Source organism: Lagopus muta, chromosome 17 (genome assembly GCF_023343835.1).
Source record: "Lagopus muta isolate bLagMut1 chromosome 17, bLagMut1 primary, whole genome shotgun sequence".
NCBI lineage: Eukaryota > Metazoa > Chordata > Aves > Galliformes > Phasianidae > Lagopus > Lagopus muta.
Window position 1 is genome coordinate 9,315,391 of NC_064449.1, and position 8,857 is coordinate 9,324,247.

Genomic DNA, 8,857 nt, shown 5'->3' on the forward strand with positions numbered 1-8,857 from the left:
TTAATTAACACAATAGCTTAACAACACAAATGGGTTTCTATTTCCTCTGTTATGTCAGCTGTATAAGCTCTTTTCTTTGTAAGAGCCCTGCAATGGGTGGCATCATGAATCAGAGTCCAGCTGATTTTAAATACAAGAGAATTGCTCCATCTTCAAATTAATGTTATACAGATCAGGATCCTCACTACTGCATTCATCACCATGCTTTGCCACTGCAGTCTGTTGGGAATCCATGCAGGCAGGAGCATTTATAACGTGGTGCATCAGGCAAGAACCCAACATTTTAAAAGTTAGCCAAAGTAAAATCTTATAAAATCACGGCCTGCAAATGTTCCAAGGAAAGTGAGTGAAATGATGACAGATGTTATCTGTGTAGGTAAATGCGTGTTTTGTTTAAGATGAAATGCGTCAGTATGATTTAAATTCGATTGCAAAATTAATTATTGGGATTTTTAAACCATTTGGTCATTAAAGTATCTTCAGAATAAAGAAAATAACTCTGGTGTTTATTGTTTTACTTCAATTTACATTGGTGGTATAAGGAGCTGACAAGAAATGATGACAAATAAGCTATTGTAACCCTTTGGGAGTTTATTAGGTCATTTGTGCGACCATTGAATAGAGTCATTTGTTACCCTCAGGTGTTTGAGAGCCTCTTTACCCTTGGGAAAGGAATTTAACAAAGGAGTGTATTTCAAAGAAGGCACTCTGTGTTTTCCACCCTTTTTCTGAAGTGTTTTCAAACACACTCTAAGCTAAAAATTCTCAGAAGTGAGAAAAAGAGGTATATATCAGACGACCCCTGAAGCAGCTGACAATCCCAGGGAGCAGAAGATAGGGTCAGACTCTAGATGCTTGAATCCCAAATACATTTTCACCATAGGAGGCCCTGATTTATTTTTGCCCTACCCACTGGTGACAAACTTTGAAATGCACAATACAAAAGCATTGGACTAATGCCCTACTTGCATTTTTTTATTTGGCTGAAATGTGACGTCTTGTTTTTTTTTTTTTTTGTCTGGTTCCAAAAGACATTGGTTGGGTTCTTTGTTGCAAAAAGACATTGCATATGCCTTAATCTATATATCTTCTTAATTAAATAAAGGATTTGCATTTGTTTAGCCCATAAGAAAACAAGTTGTCAGGCAATATCAATATAGCCATGGTGAGGAATCTGCTAAACACAAAATTAACAAAAAATTAACTACATTTCTAATTATCATACATTTCTAATTATCATCTAGGTAGTTATTTGGCCTGAAAGCAATGGTCCAGACAATCTCTCCAGTCCAAAGAAGAGTAAGAAAGAAGACAAAGGAAAACTGGCAGTGAATCTGTGTATGTACATTTTGAATTTCTTTTTTATTTCCTCGAATAGCAGCAATGAAATTTTACTCATGGTTCCTACCTACAATGTGCAGGGTAAGCAGTTTTAGCATCACCCAACTTGCACTTTGTTCAGGAGCTGCTATCCAGTGAGTTCACTAGCTCATTATTTCTGCTTAATTATCATACTTAGAGATGAGAATCTGTGGAAATTAAAAGGTTAGTAGTGGCAGTGATGAAATAAGAACACAGCCGCCCTGAGTAGTGAAAACTTACTGTGTGGAAATCCTGAATTTAATAAAAACAGTTGATGTAGACCAAGTAATGAATAAGTTTGATGGTTTTTGTTTTTTTTCCATGCTGATTGTTGCTGCTGGATCCAAGGCAAGATCAGTCCTCTTTGTTTCAGGAAAAGAAGCCTTTCTGTTCAAATTTTGTTTAAAATAGTTGTATTTGTAGAACCTCTCAGAGAAGTGAGACAGAGAGAAATAAGCAAATCACAGACTGAAAAAATGCAAATTTGGGACGATCCTTAAAATAATAACCAGTATCAAGTATGGGGAAATGTTGACATCATCTTTTCATCTTGTCTTGAAGTACTGCACTCATTTCTGGCTATTTCATCAGAGAGGTATGGGTAAGTTTTCATTAAACTGCACTGAAAAAGACTGATTTTAGAAGCATAGAAATTTTACTCTTAGGTTACATACTGCAATCAAGAAAAAAAAGGAATGGTCTCTTGTGGTACAGTGACCTATCTGCATGAATTTGGCTTCATTAATCACAAAGGATAAATCTTAAGAATTAGAGTTGCCGTTCATTTTAAACCAACACTGATCAGTCTTTCAGCACCGCAGCTCTATTCTTCACTGTGCTGCTAACGATATAGAAAATGTACCAATGACTCCAACAATTTTATCTATTGATTCAATGACTGATTTGTATTTGTTGTCTGTGCAATCAGAAGTCCTTCTTGTCGCTGCAAGGCTGTAAAACTGGGTTTAGTGGGAACCATTTGAAGAACTCTTTAAGAGTTCAGAATAATTCTGTCTCCTCCTAAAAAATCCACTTTAAAATGTGGTTAAGACTTCAAAGGGCTGGAAGGTGGTGCTTTGAGTGATAGCAGGAGGCTGGAAGGCATCACTGTGGTTTTACCAGTCTCCTTTCCATGGCGCAGTGTCAGGCAGGAGTTAACTGCATGTTTGAGAAAAACAGAACAAAGCAGCGTGAAAAAGAACCTGTTTTCACATCTTTCAGGGTTCTGGATGGGGTTTTGTTTTCCTTGACAGAAGCTTGAATGTAGTGTGACATTTTTGGCCTATGTTTTTTGGGAGCTGACTATTGCCTGTCTGTGTGTACATAGCACATAAGAAATAGCATAACACTGTCTGTGTTCTCGCCGGGTGCAGGCAGGCAGGGATTTGTGCATTCCCAACACCCTTCACAGGCGGTTATAGAGGTTCCCACACTATCTCAGGGATGGTCCTGCAGATTCGGTCACTCCAATTCTTCTGTCACTGAAAAAACCCGCTTCAAGCGGTTTGTAGCTCAGATGGAAACTATAGCAGGATTTCAAATTTTGCCCCTGAATTCGGCAAATTGAAACTCAGTGGAATAAAGATGCCTGGCTATGGTCCAGAGTTCCCTTTCATAGCAAACAGGACTAGGAAGAAGCCTTAGGTAGCAGTGCATTGAGCCAGCATAAACTCTGCATACTGGACTTGAATCTACCTGTCCCCTTCTTTGCATTTATAAAGATGGATGCAGGCTTGACTCAATAAAGGAAAGCTTTGCAGAGTAACAGTAATTCCCTCCCCATATTGCCTGCAATGCATGCACTAGTTCATACCAAGGAGGAGACTACAGTCGTTTCTTGTACTGTGAGTTAAGTCTTGTTCTTATTCAGGGCTGCAAATGTGCAGTCATCCACTGAGACTCCACCCTGAACTCTCTCTCAAGCCAAGCATCCTCCAGCTCTTATCTATCTTCAAACAGCAGCATCCATATTTTTTGATTACACAAGGTGGATCTTTCACAAGGAAGGCTGATTCTTATGTCTCCTCTTGTCTCTCGCTTTTTCATTTCACAGTTGGACTCACTTTGCTTATGGTTCATGCAAATAAGCCACTGTGTACTTGGAAATAATCCCTGATGAGGAATGGTTGAGGTTAGGATGCTCTATGGGATTTCATGCAGCCTACAAACCTCTTTGCTGAGGCTGAATTTGAGAGCATGGAAAAATTAAATTGTCTGTAGGTGGATGTTCTAACAGTGACAGCTGTTTATTCCTGGCTGCTGCTCATACTTGGTTTCTATCTTTCTCACTGGCCTTCCAGCGTCTTTCCCATGTTATCGTGGATGTAATCCATATAGGGAGTACTTCTAACTTGAGAGTCTTGTTTGCTCCTGAACTGCCTCTGGTGTAAAGAATCTGGCAAGTTTTGTCAAGGGAGTTTTGTGCTGGGAAAGTACAAAACAGTAACTTGGAGTGCCTGGGGAAATTTATAATCAGAAAGTTCGGTGCACATGAAATTAGGCACCTTCAAGAAGAGGCAGCATCTAAGCAAGGCATTCCAGTATTGTGGTTTTGTATGTCAAGTTCTGTGTTCAGTGTATGTCTACACTGCACGTACACACAGAGTCCATCTGCTCTCCCTTCACCCCATCAGAACACAAGATGACAAAAGTGACGCCAGGTCTTGATAATCAAATATAGGAGGAAAAGATCACTTTTATCTGTGATTCCCACTTTTGCAAATGCTATATGAAATATGACTTAACAATTTACAAAATGTGCACATCTTTCAGGAGCAGTAATCAGTTCTAAGCATTATATTTTCTCTGGATCGCTTACAACAATGAAGCAATAGAATGTGATTAAACACTGCCACTTGTGGAAATGTTTAAATGTACACGGATAAATGCAGCATCCTACTAAATGTTCACATTCTATTTCCTTCTTAAATACAATAAAGAGAGATGCTTTCATGCAATAAAACATTCAGGTTAAACTACTATGGAAACAATACTGGGTATGTGTTTGGTGGACGCAGATACCCAAGTGTAGAAGCCATGAGAAGCGTGTCTGGTACTTAGTTGTGCTCCTCCATTCTTCTCAGCCATGCAGATCAGATACTGTTTGCAGGGAGCAAAGAGCAAGGTGATTTTTCTCATGTCTTAGTTGAGATATTTGATCTGCACTAAACTAACTAAAGATATCACTTGTGGATTGTGTTCCTTGTTCTGATGGGAGTGTATCTGCCAGATAACCAGGAATTTGACCACTCTTCCTGAAAAGTTATTGGAATAGCATACTGAAATTGTTACTTCATTTGCTTGGATAGTTCTAAAGATTGTGGCTGTGGATCTGATAATTTCAGCAGCAATGCTGTGCACAAGGGAGAAGCAAGGCTGTCCTCTGACACGGGATCAGTGACACCAGTATATAAATCCAGCGCTGTGATCCTGTGAAAACACTGTGCTGCAAGTCCACTCATTCTCATGCATGCATAGCACTGATAAATGTCTCAGTAAAAACATTTCAAAAATAATTTTGCGACTTAAGAAAACATACTTTAGCAATTACCATTTCCTTTACCATGAAACCAAATTCACTGTACATTACAGCTTTAAAGCCGAGATCTGAGGTTCAGATCAACTCTTTAATCCTAACTGTGGCTTCAGGTACTTCCTGATATTTATGAGAAATGCTCCAGGCCTGCAGCTGGGCTTTGAACAAAAAAATAATGAACTTCGTTGACTGTGAACAAAGTTCCACATTATTTTAAAGAAAATTAAGCTATGACATTTTTTAATCCAATGCTAAATCACATAACCCAAATTCTCTGCATAATTCAGGAACGTTCAGAGCAATAAAGAGACAATTAGATCAAACCTGCTTGCTAAATGAGCTGACATCAATCTATCTGAACTTGAGAATTTTCACCAGTCTTTCTTCTGAAATACGTCCCATTACTCTTTGGAGGAATACAATACTTTCACTATGTAATACCTGATTGAAAAGTCTTGTTCAGTTCCATTCCAGTGTACTCCATATACTAACATTGTCTCCTCTTATAATTTATAAATGTAGATAAAAGAGAGCAATACGACATCTTACAGAATTGCATACTTATATTCATGCAACAAGTTTTACAAATCATTTATAATCGATTCTGGTTCTGTTTTTTTAATGTGACCTCTTCAATTCAATGTTACTATTTATTCAGAACTTACATCAAATCACTTCTTGCTCACTCTGCACATTAGATGTCAGCTCAAAATGATGTGAAATGGCAGAAATTAAGAGAAAATAAAGCTGAGTTGATTCAGCGTGGGAAATTTTGGCCAGGATATGATGGCTCATAAACAAAAAGGGCATTTTCTCTTCAGGAAAAGAGGGCTCAGGGCACTGTCTGACAAAACAGGGCTTGGAGTGAGCAGTGATGATAACTGTAGTGATCAGACACTCTGGTAAACAGTGAGCACATGAAACAGAAAAACAGCTTTCTTCTATTGAATCAAAACAAGTTGTTGTCGAGAGGAGCAGCGGAGAGTCCTATGCAGTAGATGAGAAGGGAGTCGATGAAGTTTAGGAGGGGAATTCCTGGCAATAAATGTTTAGACGTAAGAATTAAGAATCTTAAGGAAAAACAGAGATTAGGGATTAAACAATAGGCTACAGAACAGCAGAGAAAATACAGAGTTGAAAAATGTTTCTCTACTCCCAAGGGAAAATGCACACACTGTATTTGTTGTGTAGAGAGTTGGGTATTATCTCCTTAGTAGCAGATTTTTTTCCCTAACATGCCTTTTGCTTTCTGTTATGGTACATAAATAATAGCTTCCCAATCCCCCACATTTCACTCACGGTAGCACAAACACCAGGCCCCACTGTGCAGGCCAACCAGATCCTCTACCCTCAGCATAATTACAGTAAATTAAATGTGACATTAGAATTTGCATCGGGATGAAGCAAGACTGTTAACTCATGAGATATTTCTGATAGTAAGTCAGCTTTTAAAACCTTGCCTCTCTCATTTTATATTAAAAAAAGATAAGAATGTAAAAATACTGTGATTGAGATTTGTGAGTTCTCACAGGAATGTGAATTTTAAAGTTTATTTTTGAGCAATTCCTATTTGATTTTTTTTACAAAATATTTAAAAGGATTCAGGCCCAACATGTTGGTCTCTTGAGAATAGGGCCACATGTGACTTACTGTGTTCTGTTGTGAGATGTTCCTTTATTTTTGTTTCCTTCATCACAGCAGACAATACTTCTAAATCTGATATCTTGAAGTATTGCCTTTTCTGGGGATAGAACCAAAGAACTGTGGATACCTGAACCTGGTGTTATGAAAGGAGTATAAAGGCAAGACATTCAGCTCACATTGCTGGGAATGTACAATATGGTTATATTCTATGCTAAAGGTATTGAAGTGAGCATATTCTTCACTGTATGCATTCAAATCATTTATTTATTTACCATTCAGGATCGCAAAGCGCTGCTAACTACACAAGTTAACAGCTGTCTGCTCATACAGTTCCTGGCTCCTACCTCCTCAGGCATCTTTTTCCTGTTTATACTTGTACATCAGATGGGCCTTTGGAAAAATCCCTGATTTTCTTTTGTTCTGTTTTCTTTGTTCTGTTTCCATGCAGTCTTTTCCCCTTTGGAGATGACATGTATGGGAAATGGCTTATTGTAGCAACAGGAGACAGGAGCAAAAACAACTGCATCATGGGTAAAGAAAACATCAAAGCGAAGCCCAAGCCAAGTAGCTGTGAAAAAATTATTTCATATGTGATACTTCAGTGTGTTGAAATCCAACCTTGGTAGATTTTTTGGCAACACAGAAAAAAACAAAACACAAGCAGCTACCACTTTCAAAATCTCGTTTTCCTCTGCATTTTTACTAAAACCAGACAAGACTATGGACACAACACACCTGCTGCAGTCAGTGCATTGCCATTTCTACCTTTTCTAAGATGTGAAAATACATTAACCTACCTGTAGTGATGGTTTTAACCAGACTTGAATTGGATTAAAAAAAAAAAAAAAACAAGTCTGAAAGACTGTGAAAAGCAAATTGGAACCCATCTTTCATTAAATACTAATTACCTGTCTGACAACCCACGTACAAAAATTAGTGTGCTTACTGCAGATGTATTGTTATCGGCGATGTGTGTGTATTGCTGTAGGTAGCCAAAATGATTAAGTACTTTTAGCAATTTGTATCTAAAGACAATTAAGTTCTGCAGTGAAATGGAAGGAATCTGGCATAAAAAAAATAAACATTAAGGATGGCAGATATTGTAAGTGAATAAACAAATATAACTATTTCCAACACACACATTCTCCTCTCTCACAATTTACATAATGTAAACGGCTTTGACAACATCTTCACATTCTGTTTATCGTTAAATAGAGCTGAGCTAAGAAAATCTGCATATTGTGTTTCTGCAGCTCAACCTTCTGACCCGCTGGAGAGTTCTGCAGGCTACCGAGCAATGAAAGTTCCCTCTGTGGGTAAAGAGCCCATGGCAAGCAGTAATCAGCGCTCGCAAAAGCAGCAAACTTGCCTCATCTAAGTAAGTGTATGTGTGGAGTTTGTTAAATATTTATCCAGATTTATATTTGAGTAATAAAAATTACATGCTGGAAGTACTTCAACTATCGTTAAGCAGCAATATCCACACTTCCGCAGTTTGAACGCTTTTATTTTTAGTTTGTAAAAGAGAATCTGGTTTCCTAAGAGGGTTACTACATTGACATTAATTAGAAGCACAACAAAAAAGGCTTTGGAAGCAAACTGACAATCCAAATCAAACAAAAGAAGGTATTTTTATTATTTATGTTAATACCACCACTCCTTTTCCACCTGGAATAACAGAGAACAAAGCAAAGCAACTTTGTCCTCTATTCATTGCAGGTAGCTGAAAAATTGCAAGTGACCTGACGAGATCCCTGTGGTCTTTCATGAAGGTATGGTTTTAATTAGATAACGTTATCTCTTGTCTCTTGAAGTCGCTATCTCCAGATGCGTCACAGCCACCTAAGCTTCACGTAAAGGCACGCTTACAGCACTAGAAAGGTGCACGTGAGCCTTGGCACTGCCTGGCCCTGCTGTGTCCCCACTGCAGTGGGGAAGGCTTGCAGACAGAGCTAATTCCCACTGAAGGCCAATTACTTTCAAGCCATAAGATTTGCTGGTTCTGTGGTACCTAAAATAGACACGACAATTCTCTGGAAGCAATCACAGCAATTGAACCAGCCTTGGCAATTAGGAAAAGGCTTTTTTTTTTTCAGCTGGATGGTTGTCTGCTGAAGAACATCTCTCAATGGAGGGATGATTGCTGACGTGTTCTTAGTTGTTGATGCTTAATTGGATTGTGTCCAGTCCTTCCTTCCAACTGCTTCTACGCAGAGTATATTTAAGTCCATTTGTGTCTATTTTTGTCCACATTCTGTGCGTGCCTGGAATAGAACAACAAGTTTTAACAGCAGCTTTGTAAACGCTACTGACAAA